The sequence below is a fragment of the Ovis canadensis genome, chromosome 5 (genome assembly GCF_042477335.2).
Source record: "Ovis canadensis isolate MfBH-ARS-UI-01 breed Bighorn chromosome 5, ARS-UI_OviCan_v2, whole genome shotgun sequence".
NCBI classification, from domain to species: Eukaryota; Metazoa; Chordata; class Mammalia; order Artiodactyla; family Bovidae; genus Ovis; species Ovis canadensis.
In genome coordinates, this window is record NC_091249.1 from 113,902,346 (window position 1) to 113,929,925 (window position 27,580).

Below are 27,580 nucleotides of genomic sequence, written 5' to 3' on the forward strand. Positions count from 1 at the left end.
TGACAGCATCAAAGTACGTGGTGCATATATGCAATGACATAGTGCTCAGGCACTGAAAAGAAGGACGTGATGTCACTTGCAGAAACATGGATGGGCCTAGAGACCGTGGTACTGAGTGATGTCAGACAGAGAAGTATCCTATGACATCCCACACATGTGGGACCTAAAAAGAGACAATACCAGTGAACTTACTTACGAAACAGAAAGACACTCACAGACTTAGAAAATGAATTATGGGTTGCCGGAGGGAAGGATTGAGTGAAGGTATAGTTAGGGCATTTGCGATGGACATGTACAACATTACTACATTTAAAACGGATAACCAAAAAGGGCCTACTATATAGCACAGGGAACTCTGCTCAGTGTTACATGGCAGCCTGGATGGGACAGGAGTTTGGAGGAGAATGGTTACACGTGTATACACGGCTGAATCCCTTTTCTGTTCAACTGAAACTTACCACAGCATTGTTAATCGGCTATACTCCAACACAAAATAAAGTTTAAATATATATATATATACTTTTTTTTTTACCACGATATTGATTTTACCAATGAACATATGTCATATGGCATTTGGCTTCCCTGGTGGCTCAGAGGTTAAAGCGTCTGCCTGGAATGCGGGAGACCTGGGTTCGACCCCTGGGTCGGGAAGATCCCCTGGAGAAGGAAATGGCAACCCACTCCAGTACTCTTGCCTGGAGAATCCCATGGAGGGAGGAGCCTGGTAAGCTACAGTCCATGGGGTCGCACAGAGTCGGACACGACTGAGCAACTTCACTTTCACTTTCACTTTTCTGAGTTACTCCACTTAGTGTGATAATCTCTAGGTTCATCCATGTTACTACGACAGATAACCATTATTTCTTTCTTTTAATAGTTGAATATTATTCCATTGTATGTATGTGTGTATATATCTATTCATACACACACACCCTGCATCCTCTTTATCTTATTCACCTATTGACAGACATTTAAGTTGCTTCCCTGTCTTGGCTATTACAAATAATGTAGATATCAACATTGGGGAGCAAGTATCTTTTCAAGTTAGTGTCTTCTAGGAATAAATGCCCAGGAGCAGACTCTGGATCATTTTAGTTTTTTAAAGAACCTCCAAACTGTCTCCACCAATTTACACTGGCTGCATCAATTTACATTCCTTCCAGCAGTGTAGGAGGGTTTCCCCCACACTCTCTCCAGCATTTGATACTTGTGGTTTGTTTTTGTTTTTTTTTAATGATGGCCATTTTGACCAGTATGAGGGGATACTTCATTTTAGTTTTGACTTGTATTTCTCTGGTAATCAGTGATGTTGAGCATATTTCATGTGCCTATTGAACATTTGTATGTTTTCTTCGGAGAAATTTAGGTCTTCTGCCCATTTTTTGATTGGGTTGTTTTTTGTTATTGAGTTGTATGAGCTATTGGTGTATTTTGGAAATTAAGCCTTTGTTGTTCACATCATTTGCAACTATTTTCTCTCAGTCTGTAGGTTGTCTTTCTGTTTTCTTTACGGTTTTCTTTGCTAGGTAAAATTTTATATGCTTGATTAGGCACCATTTGTTTTTTTTCACCTTTATTTCAATTGACTTGGAGACTGCCCTAAGAAAACATTGCTGCTGCTGCTGCTGCTGCTGCTGCTGCTGCGTCACTTCAGTCGTGTCTGACTCGGCGCAGCCTCATAGACGGCAGCCCACCAGGCTCCCCCATCCCTGGGATTCTCCAGGCAAGAACACTGGAGTGGGTTGCCATTTCCTTCTCCAATGCATGAAAGTGAAAAGTGAAAGTGAAGCCACTCAGTCGTGTCCAACTCTTCACAACCCCATGGACTGAGGCCCACCAGGCTCCTTCGTCCATTGCCACACCTTATGTTAAAGAATGTCTTATCTATGTTGTCTTCTAGAAGTTTTATAGTGTCATGTCTTATATTTAACTCCTTAAGCCATTCAGTTTATTTTTGTGTCAGGTGTGAGGGACTGTTCTAATTTCATCGATTTACATGTAACTGTTCAGCTTTCCCAATATCCCCTACTGGAAAGATTGTCTTTTTTCCATTATATACCCTTGTCTCCTTTTTAACTGACCCTATATGTGTATGTTTTTTTCTGAGCTCTCTATTCTGTTCCATTAATCCACATCTGCTTTTCTGCCAGTACCACACTGTATTGACCACTGTAGCTTTGCAATATTGTCTGAAATCTGAGAGGGTTATACTTCCAGCTTTGTTCTTTTTCATCAGGATTGCTTTGGAAACTCTGGATCTTTCATGGCTCCATATAAATTTTAGAATTATTTGTTCTAGTTCTGTGAAAAATGTAATAAGGAATTTGATAGGTATCTGCATTAAATCTATAGATTGCTTTGGGTAGTGTGGCCATTTTAACAACATTAATTCTTCCAAACCAAGCCCATAGGATACCTTCCCATTTCTTTAAATTATCTTCTGTTTTCTTTATCGATGTTCATAGTTCTCAAAATACAAGTCTTTTACCTCCTTTGTCAGGTTTATTTTACTTTCGTAATGAAATTTTAAAAGGGATTGTCTTTTTACTTTTCCTTTCTGATACTTCATTGCTAGTGCAAAGAAATACAACAGATTTCTGTGTGTTAAACTGGTATCCTGCTACCTTGCTGAATTCATTTATCAATTTTAGAAGTTTTTGTGTGGACTCTTTTAAGGTTTCCTACACATCATATCATATCATCTGCATAAAATGATAATTTTATCTCTTTCTTTCCAATTTAGATACCTGAAAATGGTTACCTTTAAGTTTGATTAAATAAAACCTTTTATAAAAAATATCATATTTAAAGGCTAGACATAATAAATCCATATTTTCTAACTTCATCATGGGCTTCCCTAGTGGCTCAAAAGTAAAGAACCCACTTACAATGCAGGAGACCTGCGTTCAGTTCCTGAGTCAGAAAGATCCCCTGGAGGAGAGGGAATGGCTACCCACTCCAGTATTTTTGCCTGGGAAGTCCCATGGACAGAGGAGCCTGACAAGCTATGGTGCACAGGGCCACCAAGAGTCAAACATGACTGAGTGACTAACATACACACACAAACTCATCATATTATATTAATGAACTAAGAGACTTGTTAAAAATATATTCCCAACCCTCTCACTTTAAATCCAGTGTAGCATCCAGGAATTTGTATTTTAACAATGACTTCAACTAATTCTATTTTCATTTTCTTTTTTTTTCTTTTTTTTTTTTTCGTTTTTTAGTTTTTTAGTAATTTTAAATATCAGATCAAGATTTACTATTTCCAAATTGATGAGACGTAGGGCCCCTAAAGCACCAATTCTGAATATTCTTTAACTGGTTGATAGTCATCAAATTTTCAGATGCAAATTCAATGCATAAAAATAAGTCTTAAAATTTTGTATTTAAAATATTCTCTATAATAATATTGTATATATTCATGCTATAAGAGGTTTGTGGATATTTTGGCAGGTAATCTGTATTTATAACGGGACTAAGTCTGCATTATTTGTGATATTTCCCTGGCCATGTCAAACCTTTGAATTATTTTTCCTGATTTCAGTATTCATTTTCCTGGAGGTAGTAGGTTAGACTATCAATCTCTTATTACTTGATACACTGCAAAACTGAACTTATGTATATGCATTATTGCTTTACTGTTTTCTCCTACTTCCTTTTTTATAATAGGTAAATTGCCTTTAGGAAAATATTTTGTTGTAATAATCAGGTTAGACATTTTGATTATATGAGTATTCTATGGGGTTTGGTGTTTTATTGTTTTTCCCAGAGGAAGTAATCAATGAGCTTCAACTTGCTTGTTTAAATAAATTTTCAACATGCTTGAAGAACATCAAGAAAAGTATCCAGGGTTAGGAGAGAAGATGGCTGAGGAATAAAAAGGCGAGATCACCTTCCTCCCCACAAATACATCAAAAATTCATCAGGATATGGACCAACACCTACGGAACGAGTTCTAAATGCTGGCAGAACCACCCAAGCTTTCAAAAAAGCAAGCCAATCTCCTTAGAACAAGGCAAGGCAAAAGATAAAAATAATAAAAGAGACAAAGGATTTCAGGACAGGGACCTGAAGGAAGAAAAGTTTCCGCACAGTAGGAAACTCTCTCACGGCTGGGGTCAGGGGAAGCTTCAGAACCACAGAGGGGAGCACAATGGCGGGCGCTCAGAAGGCACAATGGAGGGAATCCACCACAGAGATCATGGCCAATGGCACGCCATGGCCAAGAAGCAGCTTGGATGCCTCCGCCTGCAGCAGAGGTTAGAGCAGGGTGTTGGCTCAGGTGCAGGTGTTGGACCTCAGGGAGAGGACCTGGGCTGGTTTCCATTCTCTAAGGGAGCTGGGATGACACAGTGCAGGGAGTCAGGGGAAAGACTGGGCATCCCAGGGGGGCAAGAGGTCCTTGTTACTGGGACACGCTAACTCTTCACTCACAGACAGCAGCTGAGTGAGCGCTTGCCAACCAAACCAGTCAGGGCCCCAGGCAGAATTACACTTGACTGCAATTTACACTTCCACAGCACAAAATGCAAACTACCAGACTATGGCATCTGGTGTCATCACTTCACTTCAAGGCAAATAGTTGGGGAAAAAATGAAAACATTCACAAACTTTATTTTCTTGGGCTCCAAAATTACTGTGGATGGTGAATGCAGACATGAAATTAAACGACGCTTGCTCCTTGGGAAAAAAAAGTAATAATAAACCTAGACAGTCTATTAAAAAGCAGAGACATCACTTTTCTGACAAAGGTCCTTATAGTCAAAGCTATGGTTTTTCCAGTAGTTATGTACAGATTTGAGAGTTGGATCATAAAGAAGGCTGAGCACTGAAGAACTGATGCTTTTAAATTGTGGTGCTGAAGAAGAATCTTGAGAGTCCCTTGGACTGCAAGGAGATCAAACCAGTTCATCCTAAAGGAAATCAACCCTGAATATTCACAGAAAGGATGGATGCTGACGCCGAAGCCCCAATACTTTAGCCACCTGATATGAAGAGTCAACTCATCGGAATAGACCCTGATGTTGAGAAAGACTGAAGGTAAGAGGACAAGGGGACAACAGAGGATGAAATGGTTGGATGGCATCACCGACTCGATGGACATGAGTTTGAGCAAACTCTGGGAGATGGTGAAGGACAGGGAAGCCTGGCGTGCTGCAGTACATGGGTCTCAAAGAGTCAGACATGACTGAGTGACTGAACAACAAGCCACTACCAAACCCAGGGAAAGTGCCTGAAGCAGCAGACAAACTGCCACTGATGTGGCCCAGACCCCAGAGGTGGCAATCACCACCAGGTTGTGAGTGGACACACGTTGCTGCCTGCACCCTGCTGAGAGGCTAAGCAGCTTGGTTCTTTCCAGGGACCCACGGTCTGGGGCCAAGCCAACTGCTCTGAGTGCACATGACCCATATCAGGCTGTGAGAACATCCAGCAGGTCTCTATTACCACAGGTAGCCCCTAGAACTTCCCTGATAGCTCAGACGGTATCTTCTGCCTGCAAGGCGGAAGACCTGGGTTCAATCCCTGGGTCAGGAAGATCCCGTGGAGAAGGAAATGGCAACCCACTCCAGTACTCTTGCTTGGAAAATCCCATGGGCAGAGGAGCCTGGTAGGCTACAGTCCATGGGGTCACAAAAAGTCGGACACAACTAAGCGACCTCACTTTCACTTTCATATCCCAATTGTGGCTGCCATACACCCTCCCTCTCCCCAGACAGAGTGAGCAAGTGAGTCCTAAAAAGTCTCAGCCTTTGCCTCCTCGTGTCTAGGAGGGAAGTCATGAGAGGGCAACCTACAAGCAGCACATGCGTGCGTCCTCAGTCACTTCAGTCGTGGCTGACTCTGCAACCCGGTGATCTGCCGTCCACCAGGTTCCTCTGTTTATGAGATTTTCCAGACAAGAATACTGGAGTGAGCTGCCATGCCTTCCTCCAGGGGATCTTCCCGACCCAGGGATCAAACCAGTGTCTCCTGCATTGCAGGATTCTTACCCACTGAGCCACCTGGGAAGCCCACCTCCAAGCAGAGCCAGACCCAAAACCAAAGCAGAACACCAGGAGCTGTGTGACCAAAGAAGAAAAACAGAATTAGCAGCCACAGGTGCAGCAGATCAAATACCCACAATTAGCCTGAGACTGGACTCTAGCGGAGAAGGCGATGTCACCCCACTCCAGTACTCTTGCCTGGGAAATCCCATGGATGGAGGAGCCTGGTGGGCTGCAGTCCATGGGGTCACAAAGAGTCAGACACGACTGAGCGACTTCCCTTTCACTTTTCACTCTCATGCATTGGAGAAGGAAATGGCAACCCATTCCAGTGTTCTTCCCTAGAGGATCCCAAGGATGGGGGAGCCTGGTGGGCTGCCGTCTATGGGGTCACACAGAGTCGGACACAACTGAAGTGACTTAGCAGCAGCAGCAGTGTACTCTAGAGACTCTGGACTTTGGGACAAAGTACAAGCTGGAATAAGGCCAGATCTGAGACTGGGTGGACCCCACAGAGCCCACAACAGGTCTAGAGAACTTCCTGGAAATACTGGAGGACTTTGGTGTGTGCTCCTCTGAGTGCTCTGGGCTGTTGAGTGTTACTTTTATCAACAGTCTTGGGGTTGTTGTCTTCTATGCTGTGTGGCTTATTAGGTTTTAGTGCCACAGTAAAGGGCTGGACTTGAACCCCTAAGGTGGAAGAGCTGAGTCCAGGACTTTGAACGACCAGAGAACTCCCAACCCCATGCAGAGCTCTCCCAAAGGTCTCCATCTCAACACTAAGATCAAACCCTACCCTAAGGTCAGCAAGCTCCAGGGACAGATGCTCCATGGCAATCCTCCAGCAAGACAGGAGTACAGCCCTGCACATTAGCAGAGAGGCCGCTCAAAGCATACCAAACCCATAGACACATCAAAAAGCACCGCTGGACATGGCCCTGCCCTTCAGAGAGACAAGACCAACTCCATCCACCAACCAGAAAATCTTCACAAGGCACTTGTCCAACCCTACCCACGGGGGTCAGACTCCACAATAAGAGGAACTATGACCTTCCAGCCTGCAGAAAGGAGACCCTAAACATAGCAAATTAAATGAAATAAAAAGCCAGAGAAACATGCAGCAGATAAAGGAGCATGGTAAAAACCACAAAGACAAAACAAATGAAGAGGAAATGGGCAGTCTACCTGGGAAAAAATTCTGAGTAATAATACTAAAGATTATCCAAAATCTTGAAAATAAAATGGAGGCATGGATAAATAGACTGGAGGCACAGATAGAGAAGATGAAAGAAATGATCAATAAGGACCCTGAAGAATTAAAGAATGGACAGTTTGTAATGAGCAACACTATAACTGAGATGAAAAATACACTGGAGTGAACCAATAGCAGAGTAACTGAGGCAGAGGAATGGATAAATGAGCTGGAAGATATAATGGTGGAAGTGGCTGAGGCGGAGCAGACTAAAGAATAAAGACTAAAAACAAATGAGGACAGTCTCAGAGACCTCTGGGGGCAATATTAATCATAAAAACATTTGAATCATAGGGGTCCCAGAAGACAACAAGAAAGGGCATGAGAAAATATGTGAGGAGATTATAGCCAAAAACTTCCCTAAAATGGGAAAGGAAATAGCCACCCAGGTCCAGAAAGCTCAGAGATTTTCATACAGGATAAATCCAAGGAGAAACATGCCAAGGCACATATTAATCAATCTAACAAAAATTAAACACAAAAAACAAATATTAAAAGCAGCAAGGCAAAAGCAACAAGTGACATAAAAGGGGATCCCCATAAACCTAACAGCTGATCTTTCAACAGAAACTCTGCAGATCAGAAGGGAATGGCAGGATATACTTAAAAGTGATGAAAAGAAAAAACCTACAACCAAGATCACTCTATCCAGCAAGGATCTCATTCACATTCAAAGGCACGATGAAAAGCTTTACAGACAAGCAAAAGTTAAGAGAAATCAGTACCACCAAACCAGCTTAACAACAAATGTTACAGGGACTTCTCTAGACAGAAAACACAAGAGAAGGAAAAGGTCTACAAAAACAAACCAAAAACAATAAATGATAATAGTATCATACATATCAATAATTACCTTAAATGTAAATGGATGAAACGCTCTAACCAAAACACACAGATTGGCTGAATACATACAAAAACAAGACTGCTATATATGCTGCCTACAAGAGATATGCCTGAGACCTAGGGACACATACAGCTGAAAGTGAGGGAACTAGGAAAAGATATCCCATGCAAACAGAAATCAAAGAAAGCAGGAGTAGCAATACTCATATCAGATAAAATAGACTTTTAAAAAAAGACCGTGACAAGAGACAAAGAAGGACACTGCATAATAATCAAGGGATCAATCCAAAAAGAAGATATAATGATTATAAATGCACCCAATATAGGAGCACCTCAATACACAAGGCAAATGCTAACAACTATTCAAGGGGAGATCAACAGTAACAATAATTGTGGGATATTTTAATACCCTATTCACACCAGTAGACAGGTCATCCAGACAGAAAATTAATAATGAAACACAAGCTTTAAAAGATACATTGGACCAGCTGGACCTAATTCATATCTACAGGGCAATTCATTCCAAAACAGCAGATTTCACTTTTTTTCTCAAGTGCACATGGAACATTATCCAGGATAGATCACATCTTGGGTCACAAATCAAGGCTTGGCAAATTGTAGAAGACTGAAATCATTCCAAGTATCTTTTCTGACCACAACATTTTCAGATTAGATATCAACTACAGGGGGAAAAAAAAAACTGTAAAATAACACAAACACATGGAGGCTAAACAATATGCTTCTGAATAGCCAAGAGATCACTGAAGAAATAAAAAAAGAATTAAAAATATACCTAGAAACAAATTACAATAAAAACACAACAATTCAAGGCCTATGGGATGTGCTAAAAGCAATGCTAAGAGGGAAGTTTACAGTAATACAAATCTACCTCAAAAAGCAAGAAAAACATTGACTAAACAACCTAACCTCACACTTAAAGCAACTAGAAAAAGAAGAAGAACAACAACAACAACAAAAACACCAAAGTTAGCAGAATAAAAGAAATCATAAAGATCAAAGAAAAAATTAATTAAAAGGAAACAAAAGGGACTACAGCAAAGATCAATAAAACCAAAATCTGGTTCTTTGAGAAGATAAACAAAGTTGACAAACCATTGGCCAGATTCATCAAGAAGAAAAGGGAGAAGACTCAAATCAATAAAATGAGAAGTGAAAAAGAAGTTACAACAGACAACACAAAAATACAAAGGATCATAAGAGATTACTATGAGCAACTACATTATATGCCAATAAAATGGACAATCTCGAAGAAATGGACAAATTCTTAGAAAAGTATAACCTTCTAAAACTGAACCAGGAAGAAACAGAAAATATGAACAGACCAATCACAAGCACAGAAATTGAAACTGTAATAAAAAACTAATACAGCCACTATGGAGAACAGTCTGGAGATTCCTTAAAAAACTGGAATTAGAACTGTCCTATGACCCAGCAAATCCCACTGCTGGGCATACACACCGAGGAAATCAGAATTGAAAGAGACACGTGTACCCCAATGTTCATCGCAGCACTGTTTGTAATAGCCAGTTCATGGAAGCAACCTAGATGTCCATCAGCAGACGAATGGATAAGAAAGCTGTGGTGGTGCATATACACAATGGAGTATTACTCAGCCATTAAGAAGAATACATTTGAATCAGTTCTAATGAGGTGGATGAAACTGGAGCCTATTATACAGAGTGAAGTAAGCCAGAAAGAAAAACACCAATAGAGTATACTAATGCATATATATGCGTTAGAATTTAGAAAGATGGTAACGATAACCCTGTATGCGAGCAAGCAAAAGAAACACAGATGTATAGAACAGTCTTTGGGACTCTGTGGGAGAGGGAGAGGGTGGGATGATTTGGGAGAATGGCATTGAAACATGTATAATATCATATAAGAAACAAATTGCCAATCCAGGTTTGATGCAGGATACAGGATGCTTGGGGCTTGTGCACTGGGATGACCCAGAGGGATGGTACGGGGAGAGAGGAGGGAGTGGGGGTCAGGATGGGGAACACATGTACACCCGTGGCAGATTCATGTTGATGCACGGCAAAACCAATACAATATTTAAAGTAAAATAATAATAATAAACAAATGATAAATGGTTTAAAAATAAATTATATATGCAATTTAAAGAATTAAAACTTTAAATTAAAAAAAAAATTCTTCCAACAAACAAAAGCCCAGGACCAGATGGCTTCACAGGTGAATTCTACCAAAAGTTTAGAGGAGAGCTAACACCTATATCACTCAAACTCTTCCATAAAATTGCAGAGGAAGGACAACTCCCAAACTCAATTTACAAGGCCACCATCACCCTGATACCAAAACCAAACAAAGATGCCACAAAAAGAAAATTACAGCCCAATAACACTGATGAACATAGATACAAAAATCCTCAACAAAATTCTAGCAAACAGAACCCAATAACACATTAAAAGGACAACACATCATGATCAAGTGGGCTTCTTTCCAGAGATGCAAGGATTCTTCAGTCTATGCAAAATAATCAATGTAACACACCATATTAACAAATCAAAAGACAAAAGCCATAGATCATCTAAATAGATTCAGAGAAAGATTTTGACAAAATTCAACATTCATTTATAACAAAAACTCTCCAAAGATTAGACACAGAAGGATCATGTGTGCATGTGTATTTAGTTGCTCAGCTGTGTCTGACTTTTTTCCACCCCATGAACTATAGCCTGCCAGGCTCCTCTGTCCATGGAATTCATCAGGCAAGAATACTGGAGTGGATATCCATTACCTTCTCCAAGGGATCTTTCAGATCCAGGGATCAAACCTGGGTCTCCTGCACTGCAGGCAGATAGATTCTTTACAGACTGAGCCACCAGGGAAGCTTCTCACAGGGACCACACCTCAACATTACAAAAGCCATACCAGGGAAGCTTCTCACAGGGATCACACCTCAACGGTACAAAAGCCATACCAGGGAAGCTTCTCATAGGAATCACACCTCAACATTATAAAAGCCATAGACAACAAACTCACAGCAAGCATTACTCTCAGTGCAGAAAAACTGAAAGCGTTTCCTCTAAGATCAAGGAAACACAAGGAATAACACAAGGGTGCCCACTCTCACCACTAACATTAAACATAGTTTTGGAAGTCCTAGCCACTGCAATCAGAGAAGAAAAAGAAATAAAAGGAATCCAGATTGGAAAAGAAGTAAAACTCTCACTGTTTGCAGATGACATGATACTATATAGAAAACCCTAAAGATGCCACCAGAAAATTACTAGATCTGCCCAATGAATATAGTAAAGTTGCAGGTATAAAATTAATACACAGAAATCCCTTGCATTCCTACACAGTAACAATGAAAAATCAAAGCACGATTAAGGAAACAGTCCCATTAAATACCTAGGAATAAACCTACCTAAAGAGACAAAAGATTTGTATGCAGCAAAGTACAAGACACTGATGAAATAAATCAAAGATATACAAACAGATGGACACGTATACCGTGTTCCTGGATTGGAAGAATCATTTTTGTGAAACTCACTATACCACCCAAAGCAACTGACTGATTCAATGCAATTCCTATCAAACTACCAATAGTATTTTTCACAGAACTACAGCAAAAAATTTCACAATTTTCATGGAAACACAAAGTCATCAAATAGCCAAAGTAATCTTGACAAAGAAAAATGGAACTGGAAGAATCAACATTCTTGACTTCAGACTAAACTACAAAACTATAGTCATCAAGACACTATGGTACTGGCACAAAAACAGAAATGCAGACCAATGGAACAAGATAGAAAGCTCAGAAGTAAACCTGCAGACCTATGTGCACCTTATTTGACAAATGGAGAAAAGACAGCCTCTTCAATAAGTGGTGCTGGGAAAACTGGACAGCTATATGTAAAAGGATGAAGCTAGAATACCTCCTAATATCATGCACAAAAATAAACCAAAGTGGATTAAAGACTTAAATGTAAAGCCAGAAACTATAAAGCTCCTATAGGATAACATAGGCAGCATACTCTTTGACATAAATCACAGCAAGATCCTCCATAACCCACCTCCTAGAATAATGAAAATAAAAACAAAAATAAACAAGTGGGACCTAACTAAACTTAAAAGCTTTTGCATAGCATAGAAAACTATAAACTAGGTAAAAAGACAACATTCAGAATGGGAGAAAATAACAGCAAAGGAAACAACTGACAAAACATTAATCTCCAAAACATACAAGCAGCTCATACAGCTCAATACTGTATGAAAACAAACAATCCAATAAAAAAAACTGGCAGAAGATCTAAACAGACATTTCTCCAAAGAAGACATACAGACAGTTGATAAACATGAAAAGATGCTCAACATCTCTCATTATTAGGGAAATGCAAATTAAAACTACAGTGAGGTATCTCCTCCTAGGGTCAGAATGGCCATCATCAAAAAAATAGACAAACAAATGCTGGAGAGGGTATGGAGAAGAGAACCCTCTTGCATTGTTGGTAGGAATGTAAACTGATATAGCCTTTATGGAGCATAGTATGGAGATTCCTTAAAAATCCAGGAACAGAACGACCATACGACCCAACAGTCCCACTACTGGGCATACACTCTGAGAAAACCATAACTGAAAGAGATGCATGTATCCCAATGATAGTTGTCGCACTATTTACAATAGCTAGGACATGGAAGCAGGTTATGTGGTCTGGTATTCCCATCTCTTTCAGAATTTTCCACAGTTTACTGTGATGCACACAGTCAAAGGCTTTGGCATAGTCAATAAAGTAGAAATAGATGTTTTTCTGAAACTCTCTTGCTTTTTCGATGATCCAGTGAACAAAGCTAGTGGAGGTGATGGAATTCCAGATGAGCAGTTTCAAATCCTGAAAGATGATGCTGTGAAAGTGCTGCACTCAATATGCCAGCAAATTTGGAAAACTCAGCAGTGGCCACAGGACTGGAAAAGGTCAGTTTTCATTCCAATTCCAAAGAAAGGCAATGTCAAAGAATGCTCAAACTACCGCACAATTGCACTCATCTCACATGCTAGTAAAGTAATGTTCAAAATTCTCCAAGCCAGGCTTCAGCAATACATGAACTGTGAACTCCCTGATGTTCAAGCTGGTTTTAGAAAAGGCAGAGGAACAAGAGATCAAATCGCCAATATCCCTGTATGCAGGTCAGGAAGCAACAGTTAGAACTGGACATGGAACAACAGACTGGTTCCAAATAGGAAAAGGAGTACATCAAGGCTGTATATTGTCACCCTGCTTATTTAACTTCTATGCAGAGTACATCATGAGAAACGCTGGACTAGAGGAAACACAAGCTGGAATCAAGATTGCCAGGAGAAATATCAATAACCTCAGATATGCAGATGACACCACCCTTACGGCAGAAAGTGAAGAGGAGCTAAAAAGCCTCTATATGAAAGTGAAAGAGGAGAGTGAAAAAGTTGGCTTAAAGCTCAACATTCAGAAAACGAAGATCATGGCATCCGGTCCCATCATTTCATGGGAAATAGATGGGGAAACAGTGGAAACAGAGTCAGACTTTATTTTTTCAGGCTCCAAAATCACTGCAGATGGTGACTGCAGCCATGAAATTAAAAGACGCTTATTCCTTGGAAGAAAAAAATATGACCAACCTAGATAGTATATTCAAAAGCAGAGACATTACTTTGCCGACTAAGGTCCGTCTAGTCAAGGCTATGGGTTTTCCTGTGGTCATGTATGGATGTGAGAGTTGAACTGTGAAGAAGGCTGAGTGACGAAGAATTGATGCTTCTGAACTGTGGTGTTGGAGAAGATTCTTGAGAGTGCCTTCGACTGCAAGGAGATCCAACCAGTCCATTCTGAAGGAGATCAACCCTGGGATTTCTTTGGAAGGAGTGATGCCAAAGCTGAAACTGCAGTACTTTGGCCACCTCATGCAAAGAGTTGACTCATTGGAAAAGACTCTAATGCTGGGAGGGATTGAGGGCAGGAGGAGAAGGGGATGACTGAGGATGAGATGGCTGGATGGCATCACAGACTCGATGGACATGAGTCTGAGTGTACTGGGGGAGATGGTGATGAACAGGGATGCCTGGCGTGCTGTGATTCATGGGGTCGCAAAGAGTCGGACACGACTGAGCGACTGAACTGAACTGAGCTGAAGACATGGAAGCAACCCAGATTCCATCTACAGATGAATGGATAAAGAAGCTGTGGTACAAGCATACAATGGAATATTACTCAGCCATAAAAAAGAACCCATTTGATTCAGTCCCAATGAGGTGCCTGAAACTAGAGCCTATTATACAGAGTGAAATAAGTCAGAGAGAGAAAACAAATATCATATATCAGTGCATATATATGGGATCTAAAAGATAGTACTGATGGGTCTATTTGCAGGGCAGCAATGGAGACATAGACATAGAGAACAGACTTCTGGACACAATGGGGGAAGGAGAGGGAGGGATGAATTGAGAGTGACACTGAAACATATACATCACCATGCATAAGACAGATGACCAGTGGGAATTTGCTGTATGATGCAGGGAGCTAAAACCTGATGATCTGTGACAACCTAGAGGGTTGGGATGGGTAGGAGGTTCAAAAGGCGGGGACATATGTATACCCATGGCTGATGTTGCTGTAAGGCAGATACTAACACAATCAGTTCAGTTCAGTTCAGTCACTCAGTCGTGTCCGACTCTCTGCGACCCCAAGAATCGCAGCACGCCAGGCCTCCCTGTCCATCACCAACTCCCGAAGTTCACTCAGACTCACATCCATCGAGTTCATGATGCCATCCAGCCATCTCATCCTTGGTCGTCCCCTTCTTCTCCTGCCCCCAATCCCTCCCAGCATCAGAGTCTTTTCCAATGAGTCAACTCTTTGCATGAGGTGGCCAAAGTACTGCAGTTTCAGCTTTGGCATCACTCCTTCCAAAGAAATCCCAGGGTTAATCTCCTTCAGAATGGACTGGTTGGATCTCCTTGCAGTCCAAGGGACTCTCAAGAGTCTTCTCCAACACCACAGTTTAGAAGCATCAATTCTTCAGTGCTCAGCCTTCTTCACAGTCCAACTCTCACATCCATACATGACCACAGGAAAAACCATAGCCTTGACTAGATGGATCTTAGTTGACAAAGTAATGTCTCTGCTTTTGAATATGCTATCTAGGTTGGTTAGAACTTTTCTTCGAAGGAGTAAGCGTCTTTTAATTTCATGGCTGCAGTCACCATCTGCCGTGATTTTGGAGCCCAAAAAAATCAAGTCTGACACTGTTTCCACTGTTTCCCCATCTACTTCCCATGGAGTGATGGGACTGGATGCCATGATCTTTGTTTTCTGAATGTTGAGCTTTAAGCCAACTTTCTCACTCTCCTCTTTCACTTTCATCAAGAGGCTTTTTAGTTCCTCTTCACTTTTTGCCATAAGGGTGGTGTCATCTGCATATCTGAGGTTATTGATATTTCTCCCGGCAATCTTGATTCCAGCTTGTGCTACTTCCAGTCCATCGTTTCTCATGATGTACTCTGCATAGAAGTTAAACAAGCAGGGTGACAATATACAGCCTTGACGTACTCCTTTTCCTATTTGGAACCAGTCTGTTGTTCCATATCCAGTTCTAACTGTTGCTTTCTGGCCTGCATACAGATTTTTCAAGAGGCACAATAGTGTAAAGCAATTATCCTGCAATCAAATTTTTTTTTAAAAAAGGCAATGGAGAAAATGTTAACAATGCAAAAAATAAAAAGATAATAAACTCTCCCGTACCTCTACTTTCCTCCACCTTATGCTCTCCCATGTCACTTAGATGGAGGCAATAACCCCTGTCAACAATTTCTTTGGTCGGTTTTCAGACATTTTCTCAGACATTCACATTGCCTTATCCATTTATTGTTTTAATATAAATTTATTTATTTTAATTGGAGGCTAATTACAATATCGTATTGGTTTTGCCATACACCAACATGAATCTGCCACAGGTGTACACATGTATTTTTATACATGATCATATTAAACATACTATTCTTATATTCAACAACTTCCAGTTTCCACTTCTTATGTTCTAGACATCCTTGATATTGATATTAAAACCTAAAGCTATAGTTAAATTTCTTTGTTGGCAGTGTTATAATATTCCACAGAATAAATGTCTTGTGACTTATTTACCAAGTCCACAACTACCATTTAATAACTAATACTATAACATATACGGCTTCACATGTTGTTCAGTGGTAAAGAATTCACCACGTGCAAAGCAGGAGACACGGGTTCGATCCCTGTGTTGAGAAGATCCCCTGGAAAAGGAAACAGCAACACATTCCAGTATTCTTGCCTGGGAAATCCCATGGACAATGTAGTCTGGCAAGCTAGTCCATAGGGGTGCAAAAGAGTTGGACACGATTTAGTGACTAGACAACAACAATATAACATAAATTATTAATGTTATCCTATTATGCATACATTTAGGTCAAAATAATGCCATGATGAATATTTTTAAAATTTATTTTGGCATATCTGTGCAAGCCTATCTATAGGACAAGTTACAGAAGTGGAATTTCTAGGTCAGCATGTGTAAATCTTTATATTTGATTTGCCAAACTGCCTTATCAAAAAGTTATAAAAATATTCAATCCCATTAGCAATGATGGAACACTTTACATAAAAAAAAAACTTGAATCACTCCCAACTTCACTGGTTAAATAAATAAAATATATATGGACACACACAATTTTTAAATTTCATTTGAAAAAATCAGCAAAGAAAGTAAGCATTTTTCCATATGTCTATTGTCCTCCTGCATGTTTTTCGGTGAACTAACTTTTCAAATTCACTTCAGAGCTTCTAATTTTGATATGTAATTTATAAAAGTCTTCCTTTCTCCATGATTACATATAAATTCATTTATGCTACGTTTTATCCTATCATTTTTACTACTTTAACTTTTAATTCACACATGTAATATATTTTAGTGGGAAAATACCAGGGTACAGCATTCTGTTAATTAATCAAAGAGTAGATCTCATTAAATTTCTTATGCATGGGTTTATTTCTTGACAATCAGTTTTGTCACTGATCTTTGCAGCCCCTCTCCCCAGATCTCTTGTAAGTACTTCATCTGTCCAACGTCTGTGGGTATTAGAAGCTCAGCCCAGCTACAACCCATTTTACATTACTACATTTAAGGCTCTGTAACAGATATTATTTTATCATTTTTCCCAAATAAACAAGGCCTAAGAGTTATTTATAAAACTACTGTATCCAATATACTGGATTGCTTTCCACATTCCTTTTGAATATTTCCTTCTACTACTTTTCCTAAAATTGATAAAAATTGATAGTGACATGTCAAGCCACAGAAAGACAAAGAATCTTAAACGCATATTTCTAAGTGCAAGAATCCAGTCCACAAAGGATACACACGTTATAATTTTAAATATATGACAATCTGGAAAAGCAAAAGCATGACAATAGTTGCCAAGGGAAGAGGGCAGGGAGGGTTGAATACATGAAGCACCACAGGATTTTTTTAGGGTAGTGAAACTATTGTATATGATGGCTTGATTGCAGATACATGGCACTGTGCATTTGAACATCATAGTACAAAGAGTAAACTTTAAATATACAAATTTTAAAAAATCATTTAAAAGGCCAAAAGGGTTTCAGGAGGAAATACAGAATGTGACAACAGGATTTAACTAATACAAATGCATGAAACACCCTCACTAAAGAGGATGGGTCCTGAATAACTCTGGAAATGAGTGGAGTCTTCAAGACTAAAGGCAAAAGGATCTATATATAATCTCTATACTCTCAATGATAAAGTTATTTCCCATCCTGTAATAAAGAAACCAGGGCCCATGAGAGAAACACTTGATCCTAGAACTGGAGCAGGAAATATACAGGATGAGCCTGAAGCATCTCAGAGTGCCAGGACATAAGGAAGTTCTCAAAATTAACAAAAACATCTACAATAATGGAGGTAAGTCAAAGGTACACAGAAGCCAAATGGAAAAACTCCAGGTAGACAAAGCTAGAATAATTTGAACAACAAAATAAAGTCGCATTGGATTATAACCAAAAGTATAAGATATATATCCATGTATCCACACTGAAAAGAAGTAGATTTTTTAATTTTTATTTTACTTAAATAAATAAATAAATAAAAGTGGGAGGAGAGACAAATCCTAATCCAGAATAATTCCAAGTAATTTATGCCGTTACTCCATCCTCAAAGAGATGGCACAGAACACTCCATTTCTGAAGTGTGGGGTACATTTAGTGACTTTCTTCTGAACTGAATACTAGAGAAAGTAGGAAAAGAGCAACTTCATAGCAAATTAACCTGAAAAATACTACCTGAGTCAAGTAATCAAGGTTATCATCAAGAGTGATAAGTGATGCTTAAATCATATCTTTGATATGATGTGATGAAAATGGCATTTTGCTGCGTGGTCCTCCCCCTGAAAATCCCATAAGCCTAGTCTAATCACGGGAAAAACATCAGACAAATCCTAGTTGAGGGACAGTTTACAAAATATCTGCCTCAAAACTGCTAAGGTTATCAAAAGAAAAGAAAGAAAAAGAAAAATCTGGGAAATTATCAAAGCCAAGAGGAGCCAGAGGGATAATGACAACTAAATGTAATAAGGCATACTGGATGAGATCATAGAATAGAAAAAGCTAGGTAGAACTAAGTTCAGTTCAGTTCAATTCAGTCACTCAGTTGTATCCTACTCTTTGCAACCCCATGAACCGCAGCACACCAGGCCTCCCTGTCCATCACCAACTCCCAGAGTCCACCCAAACCCATATCCATTGAGTCGGTGATGCCATCCAACCATCTCATCCTCTGTCGTCCCCTTCTCCTCCCACGTTCAATCTTTCCCAGCATCAGGGTCTTTTCAAATGAGTCAGCTCCTCATATCAGGTGGCCAAAGTATTAGAGTTTCAACATCAGTCCTACCAATGAACACCCAGGACCGATCTCCTTTAGGATGGACTGGTTGGATCTCCTTGCAGTCCAAGGGACTAAATCTACATAAAGTTTGTACTTCATTTAACAAGTAGAAATGTTAATAAATGATGTATCAATATTAGTTCATTAATCATAAGAAATGTAGCATACAAAAAAGATTTTAACAACAGGAAAAAATGGTTGTGGTATAAATGCAAACTATACTACCTTCACAATATTTCTGTAAATCTACATCCACATCCAAATTTATATGCTATAACTAAAGTAGTACCATAACAAAAGCATCTCATTCAAACAAAAAAGACACACCCCAAAGAAAGAAGTCAAAATAAGAAACATGTTAAAATAAATCACATATTAATATCCATGAATTGCCCCTAGCACTAACACTACTGGCACTAGATGAGTTTATTGTGGAATATCAATGTAGAAAATAATACACAAAAGACTATCCAGGAAAAAGAAATACTGGAAAAAAGCAAGCAATTAAGAAGCATCTCTAATAAAAAGCAATAAAGAATTAACAAATGAATAGACATCTGATTAAAAAAATATAAAATAAGAAAAGTCACACAAAAAAATCATCTGAAATAACCAGCAAAATATATTTACTAACATAATGAAAAAGGAGAAATAACATATATACAAATAATACATGAAAAGAAGGAAATAAACTATAAACAGAAGAAATCTTTTAAAATTCATAAGAGACTACTTAGATAAAAATTCTAGCAAATTAATTTGACCACCTAAAATGGCTAATTCCCAACCCGGTTAGTTTCAGAGATGAACTTTATCAGAACTTTATATATTAATAATAAGTCCAATGCTACTTAAACTACTCCAATACATAAAAACAGGATTAAAAATTACCAAAATATTTTTTACTACAAACTGATAATGTGAAAAAGATTAACAATACCAAAGAAAACCACACACCAATCTTATATGTGAATATCAATACAAAAAAGTCATGAAACAAATATTAGCAACAAAATCCAATAACATGTATAAAAAATACAGCATGACTCTATAAAGAAGCACATTCAGTTCAGTTCAGTTCAGTTGCTCAGTCGTGTGGACTCTTTGGGACCCCATGAATCGCAGCACGCCAGGCCTCCCTGTCCATTACCAACTCCCAGAGTTCACCCAAACTCACGTCCATCAAATCGATGATGCTATCCAGCCATCTCATCCTGGGTCGTCCCCTTCTCCTCCTGCCCCCAATCCCTCCCAGCATCAGAGTCTTTTCCAATGAGTCAACTCTTCACATGAGGTGGCAAAAGTATCAGAGTTTCAGCTTTAGCATCAGTCCTTCCAAAGAACATCCAGGACTGATCTCCTTTAGAATGGACTGGTTGAATCTCCTTGCAGTCCAAGGGACTCTCAAGAGTCTTCTCCAACACCACAGTTCAAAAGCATCAATTCTTCGGTGCTCAGCTTTCTTCACAGTCCAACTCTCACATCGATACATGACTACTGGAAAAACCATAGCCTTGACTAGACGGACCTTTGTTGGCAAAGTAAAGTCTCTGCTTTTGAATATGCTATCTAGGTTGTCATAACTTTCCTTCCAAGGAGTAAGCGTCTTTTAATTTCATGGCTGAAATCACCATCTGCAGTGATTTTGGAGCCCAAAAAAATAAAGTCTGACACTGTTTCCACTGTTTCCCCATCTATTTTCTATGAAGTGATGGGACCAGGTGCCATGATCTTAGTTTTAGAAGTCTACTAAAATTGAACATATTACACCTAATTAGAAAAATCAAGTGACCAGTTTTAATAGACAATTGACAAATGTCAACTAAATCATATTATTCAACATAAAACATGATTAGGTATTTAACATAATTAAATATATAAGTGTGTATACACACACATACAGACTGCTAAAATCAGGAGCTAAGACAAGGATACACACTAACTGCAATTTTTCATATTGTACTAGAGGGAAAGAGAAAAGAACTAGAAGCATATGAATGGGAAATCAAGAGGTAAAGCCACTCATATTTGCAGAAATTATAACTTCTTTTTGAGACACTGAATTCATTCTGGAACCAATGGAAAAACTACTAAAAACAGTAAGGGAATTTAGTAAAGTAGTAAGATACAAAATTAATTTTAAAAAAAAGAATATACAAAACAAAGCAAGCTTCACATGCGTAAGTTAGATGACAAGAGAAAAAATATACCCATAGAAAGAAAAACACTAAGTATACTTAAAAATAAATGTCAACATCTTATAGGAAGAATACTTGTCTGCCTGGCATCACTGAGAAGTCAGAAAGGTGGAACAAAACAAGAAGAATGTGTTATAAAGGTGAGGAGCCAGACAAAAATTCTAAATCTAAACAGCAATCTTTCCGTGTGGGGAAGAAAGAAACATTCCATGACTCACTCAGGGGGAACATCCATCTCAGCCAGAAAACAACTCCCGTTTGTCCAGAACAGAGATGCAGGCCATCTAACGAGTGCATGTGAAGTGAGGCAGGGTCCTAAAACGATGCCCGGGGCTCCCAATCCTAATTCCCGGGCCTAACTATGACCTGCCTCTTGAGAAACCTATATGCAGGTCAGGAAGCAACAGTTAGAACTGGACATGGAACAACAGACTGGTTCCAAATAGGAAAAGGAGTACGTCAAGGCTGTATATTGTCACCCTGCTTATTTAACTTATATGCAGAGTACATCATGAGAAAAACTGGGCTGGAAGAAGCACTAGCTGGAATCAAGATTGCCGGGAGAAATATCAATAACCTCAGATATGCAGATGACACCACCCTTTTGGCAGAAAGTGAAGAGGAACTAAAAAGCCTCTTGGTGAAAGTGAAAGAAGAGAGTGAGAAAGTTGGCTTAAAGCTCAATATTCAGAAAACAAAGATCATGGCATCTGGTCCCATCACTTCGTGGCAAATAGATGGGGAAACAGTGGAAACAGTGTCAGACTTTATTTTTTGGGGCTCCAAAATCACTGCAGATAGTGACTGCAGCCATGAAATTAAAAGATGCTCACTCCTTGGAAGAAAAGTTATGACCAACCTCGATAGCATATTGAAGAGCAGAGACATTATTTGCCAACAAAGGTCCGTCTAGTCAAGGCTATGGTTTTTCCAGTGGTCATGTATCGATGTGAGAGTTGGACTGTGAAGAAGGCTGAGCGCCAAAGAATTGATGCTTTTGAACTGTGGTGCTGGAGAAGACTCTTGAGAGTCCCCTGGATGGAAGGAGATCCAACTAGTCCTTTCTGAAGGAGATTAGCCCTGGGATTTCTTTGGAGGCAATAAAGCTGAAGCTGAAACTGCAGTACTCTGGCCACCTCATGTGAAGAATTGACTCATTGGAAAAGACCCTGATGCTGGGAGGGATTGAGGGCAGGAGGAGAAGGGGACGACAGAGAATGAGATGGCTGGATGGCATCACGGACTCGATGCACATGCGTCTGGGTGGGCTCCAGGAGTTGGTGATGGACAGGGAGGCCTAGCATGCTGCGATTCATGGGTCACAAAGAGTCGGACACGACTGAGTGGCTGAACTGAACTGAACTGAACTGACTATGACAACATCACACCTCTGATTATGTAACAGTGGCAAAGGGAACTCTCAGAGTAAATCCATCTTACTAATTAACTAACTTAAGTTACTAACTTAACTTGATTTTGAATTAGTCTCAGAAGATTAACTGACTGTGTTCAACAATCTAATCGTAAAAGCAGAAGCTTTCTCTGGCGGGAAGAAGCAGTGACAGAGATTTAAATTAGCAAAAAGATTCTGTGAAGTTTCGCTGGTTTTGAAGATGGAGAGGACCATGTGCCAAGAAAGGTGAGGAGCTTCTAGAAGCTGAGACAAACCCCCATTGACAATCATCAAGGAAATGCAAGATCCTAGTTCAACAATTCTGAGAAATGGATACTTCACGAAAGTTTAATAGGTCTGCAAAAGAATTCTTGTTTAGAGCCTCAAATGAGAATGCAGCCAGCTGACACCCTGAGATGGAGACTTTGGGCAGAGAATTCAGAGATGTGCCAGACTCTTGAACCATGGAGATGGTTTCAGTTTTAGTTCAGTTTAGTCGCTCAGTCGTGTCCGACTCTTTGCGACCCCATAAATTGCAGCACGCCAGGGCTCCCTGTCCATCACCATCACCCAGAGTTCACTCAGACTCAAGTCCATCGAGTCAGTGATGCCATCCAGCCATCTCATCCTCGGTCGTCCCCTTCTCCTCCTGCCCACAATCCCTCCCAGCATTAGAGTCTTTTCCAATGAGTCAATTCTTCACATGAGGTGGCAAAAGTACTGGAGTTTCAGCTTTAGCATCAGTCCTTCCAAAGAAATCCCAGGGTTGATCTCCTTCAGAATGGACTGGTTGGATCTCCTTGCAGTCCAAGGGACTCTCAAGAGTCTTCTCCAACACCACACTTCAAAAGCATCAACTGTTCATCACTCAGCTTTCTTCACAGTCCAACTCTCACATCGATACATGACCACTGGAAAAACCATAGCCTTGACTAGATGGACCTTAGTTGGCAAAGTAATGTCTCTGCTTTTGAATATGCTATCTAGGTTGGTCAAAACTTTTCTTCCAAGGAGTAAGCACCTTTTAATTTCATGGCTGCAGTCACCATCTGCAGTGATTTTGGAGCCAGAAAAAATAAAGTCTGACACTATTTCCACTGTTTCCACATCTATTTCCCATGAAGTGATGGGACCAGATGCCATGATCTTCGTTTTCTGAATATTGAGCTTTAAGCCAACTTTTTCACTCTCCTCTTTCACTTTCATCAACAGGCTCTTTAGCTCCTCTTCACTTTCTGCCATAAGGGTGGTGTCATCTGCATATCTGAGGTTATTGATATTTCTCCCGGCAATCTTGATTCCAGCTTGTGTTTCTTCCAGTCCAGCATTTCTCATGATGTACTCTGCATATAAGTTAAATAAGCAGGGTGACAATATACAGCCTTGACGTACTCCTTTTCCTATTTGGAACCAGTCTGTTGTTCCATGTCCAGTTCTAACTGTTGCTTCCTGACCTGCATATAGGTTTCTCAACAGGCAGGTTAGGTGATCTGGTATTCCCATCTCTTTCAGAACTTTCCACAGTTTATTGTGATCCACACAGTCAAAGGCTTTGGCATAGTCAATAAAGCGGAAATGGATGTTTTTCTGGAACTCTCTTGCTTTTTCCATGATCCGGCGGATGTTGGCAATTTGATCTCTGGTTCCTCTGCCTTTTCTAAAACCAGCTTGAACATCAGGGAGTTCACGGTGCACATATTGCTAAAGCCTGGCTTGGAGAATTTTGAGCATTACTTTACTAGCATGTGAGATGAGTGCAATTGTGCGGTAGTTTGAGCATTCTTTTGCATTGCCTTTCTTTGGGATTGAAATGAAAACTGACCTTTTCCAGTCCTGTGGCCACTGCTGAGTTTTCCAAATTTGCTGGCATACTGAGTGCAGCACTTTCACAGCAGCATCTTTCAGGATTTGAAACAGCTCAACTGGAATTCCATCACCTCCACTAGCTTTGTTCGTAGTGATGCTTTCTAAGGCCCACTTGACTTCACTTTCCAAGATGTCTGGCTCTAGATTAGTGATCACATCATCATGACTGTCTGGGTCATGAGGATCTCTTTTGTACAGTTCTTCCGTGTATTCTTGCCACCTCTTCTTAATATCTTCTGCTTCTGTTAGGTCCATACCATTTCTGTCATTTATCGAGCCCATCCTTGCATGCAATGTTCCCTTGGTATCTCTAATTTTCTTAAAGAGATCTCTAGTCTTTCCCATTCTGTTGTTTCCCTCTATTTCTTTGCATTGATCGCTGACAAAGGCTTTCTTATCTCTTCTTGCTAATCTTTGGAACTCTGCATCCAGATGCTTAATCTTTCCTTTTCTCCTTTGCTTTTCACCTCTCTTCTTTTCACAGCTATTTGTAAGGCCTCCTCAGACAGCCATTTTGCTTTTTTGCATTTCTTTTCCATGGGGATGGTCTTGATCCCTGTCTCCTGTACAATGTCACGAACCTCATTCCATAGTTCATCAGGCACTCTATCTATCAGATCTAGGCCCTTAAATCTATTTCTCACTTCCACTGTATAATCATAAGAGATTTGATATAGGTCATACCTGAATGGTCTAGCGGTTTTCCCTACTTTCTTCAATCTGAGTCTGAATTTGGTGATAAGGGGTTCATGATCTGAGCCACAGTCAGCTCCTGGCCTTGTTTTTGTTGACTGCATAGAGCTTCTCCATCTTTGGCTGCATAGAATATAATCAATCTGATTTCGGTGTTGACCATCTGGTGATGTCCATGTGTAGAGTCTTCTCTTGTCTTGTTGGAAGAGGGTGTTTGCTATAACCAGTGCATTTTCTTGGCAAAACTCTATTCGTCTTTGCCCTGCTTCATTCCACATTCCAAGGCCAAATTTGCCTGTTACTCCAGGTGTTTTTTGACTTCCTACTTTTGCATTCCAGTCCCCTATAATGAAAAGGATATCTTTTTTGGGTGTTAGTTCTAAAAGGTCTTGTAGGTCTTCATAAAACTGTTCAACTTCAGCTTCTTCAGCATTACTGGTTGAGGCATAGACTTGTATAACTGTGATATTGCATGGTTTGCCTTGGAGACGAACAGAGATCATTCTGTCGTTTTTGAGATTGCATCCAAGTACTGCATTTCGGACTCTTTTGTTGACCATGATGGCTACTCCATTTCTTCTGAGGGATTCCTGCCTGCAGTAGTAGATATAATGGTCATCTGAGTTAAATTCAGCCATTCCAGTCCATTTTAGTTCGCTGATTCCTAGAATGTTGACGTTCACCCTTGCCATCTCTTGTTTGACCACTTGCAATCTGCCTTGATTCATGGACCTGACATTCCAGGTTCCTATGCAATATTGCTCTTTACAGCATCGGATCTTGCTTCTATCACCAGTCACATCCACAACTGGGTATTGTTTTTGCTTTGGCTCCATCCCTTCATTTTTTCTGGAGTTATTTCTCCACTGATCTCCAGTAGCATATTGGGCACCTAATGACCTGCGGAGTTCCTCTTTTGGTATCCTATCATTTTGCCTTTTCATACTGTTCATGGGGTTCTCAAGGCAAGAGGATAATATATTTGTGCTTTATCAAGCTGGTAAATTCGCATAATATGCTATACAACAAAAGAAAGTTAATACAAACTTCATACAAAAAGCTCTCCAACGTAATAATTCACCTCATTCAAAATAATTTCCTCATAACCCAAAAGGAAAAGCAAATACATAATAGAACAATTACCATATTGCTAGCCTTCAAAGTGATGAAAATAATTGGTTCTTAAAATCAAAAGCTGAAAACAGGGATTTAATAAGCTCATCAATGTGGTGAGATATGGGATTTTAAAAAGAGAAAAAGTAGGCTGAAAGCTCTGGAAACACATGAGATACAACTGAAATACACATGAAAACTACCACAGAAATAGAAGTTTCTGCAGTGGGCAAGCGAGAGAGCAGAGACTGTGAGAATTGCAAGGACAGACAGAAAACACTTGAGAAATGCAATAATAATAATAATAATAATATTAAATTAAATGAACAAAAACCAAGACTTAAAAGACTAGAGAGAAAATTATAGAAATGATATCCAGACAAAGAAAATCAAACATATGCAGAATCCATAAGAATAGAAAAAAATACATATACTCAAGTAGGAAGCTGTCCTGTAATAATTAAAGAGTAATCTATAATTTTAAAAGGCGTTGAACAGCCCTGGTGATTTTGGTGTAGAACTTTCAACAAGACATTCCCTTGTAAAGCTACTAGATTTTAATGATGAAGAAAGACTTCTTTGAACAGTCAGGAAAAAAGACAGTCACTTAGGCAGAGGGAAATTTGAAAAAAAATAAAGCACTTAGCTAGACTCAGACTACTTTAAACAAAAATTAATCTCATAAAGGCAGTAAAGGAATGACATAGAAAATTAGTGAAAGATAATGTGACTCAGAAATCTTACGCTCAAACTGTTGTCCAAACATACATAAAATACAAATATTTAACATATTTAAAATCTCATGGAATTAACCTTTCCTTAAAACAAACAAACAAAACCTACTAGAGGATACATTTCAGCCTACCGTGAAACATCAGTATTTCATTCAGAGATGTACTATAGGTCCCTAAAGACCATTCATGTTAAGTAATATCAATTTATAAAATTGCATCTGTTACAACACAGCTTTACAAGATAGCTAGATTTACCTATTACATGACTTCTGTGGTATTAATAATTGAGGGAACTATCTGAACCTTGAATTTCAGCTTCTGATGTGAAATCAAAAAGTTTCTGACAAAATATTTTCCAACGCTAAATTAAAGGTATGTGATTTGACAAGACACCACAAGAGGGAGCTTCTATGTCGTTTAAGAACATAAGAGGCAGAGGCATGTTGCCAAAAAAATTAAGACTCAAATTTTCTTTAATGAACAAACTGGTACCAAGCTCTGCCCAGCCACACGTGCAGGAACTAAAGGCTAAAGGGCAAAAG

At 39.5% G+C, this 27,580-nt stretch overlaps 1 protein-coding gene across 1 annotated transcript in view; it reads right to left on the reverse strand.

The window, feature by feature from the left end:
- SLCO4C1 (solute carrier organic anion transporter family member 4C1) overlaps positions 1 to 27,580 on the reverse strand; it is a 90,167-nt gene that overhangs the window by 31,425 nt on the left and 31,162 nt on the right. The gene's annotated exons all lie outside the window — the stretch shown is intronic.